Source organism: Colobus angolensis, unplaced genomic scaffold (assembly GCF_000951035.1).
Source record: "Colobus angolensis palliatus isolate OR3802 unplaced genomic scaffold, Cang.pa_1.0 Scaffold1, whole genome shotgun sequence".
In the NCBI taxonomy this organism is placed as follows: Eukaryota; Metazoa; Chordata; class Mammalia; order Primates; family Cercopithecidae; genus Colobus; species Colobus angolensis.
The window spans coordinates 15,296,199-15,296,882 of NW_012110918.1; positions in this window are offsets into that span (position 1 = coordinate 15,296,199).

A 684-nucleotide genomic window follows, 5' to 3' on the forward strand; every position below is an offset into this window, starting at 1 on the left:
TAAAAATGCAAAAAATTAACTGGGCATGGTGGCGGGCACCTGTAGTCCCAGCTACTTGGGAGGCTGAGGCAGGAGAATGGTGTGAACCCGGGAGGCAGAGGTTGCAGTGAGCCAAGATTGCGCCATTGCACTCCAGCCTGGGCGACTGAGCGAGACTCCATCTCAAAAAAATAAATAAATAAATAAAAATAAAAAACAAAAAAATAAAATAAAGTATCTCTCAGATTAAGAAAACATGTATCTCGTATATATTAATAGTAAAGCTTTAGTTGCCACAGCTAGAGATTCCTCTGACGGATCTGGGCAAAGTCAACTGAAAGCCTTCTGGAAGAGATTTCCCATTCCAGATGACATTAAGAACATTCAAGATTCATGGGAGGAGGCCAACAACATTCACAGGAGTTTGGAAGAGCTTGATTCCAACCCTCACGGATGGCTTGGAGGGTCCAAAATTCCAGTGGAGGAAGGAACTGTAGAGCTGGTGGAAAATAACAGAGAACTAGAATGAGAAGTGGAGCTTGGAGATGGGATTGAGTTGCCACAATCTTATGATCAAACTTAAATGGATGAGAGTTGCTTCTTAGGGATGAGCAAAGAAAGTGGTTTCTTGAGATGGAATCTACTCCTGGTGAAGATGCCATGGACATTGTTAAAATGACAACACAGGATTTAGAATATTCCATA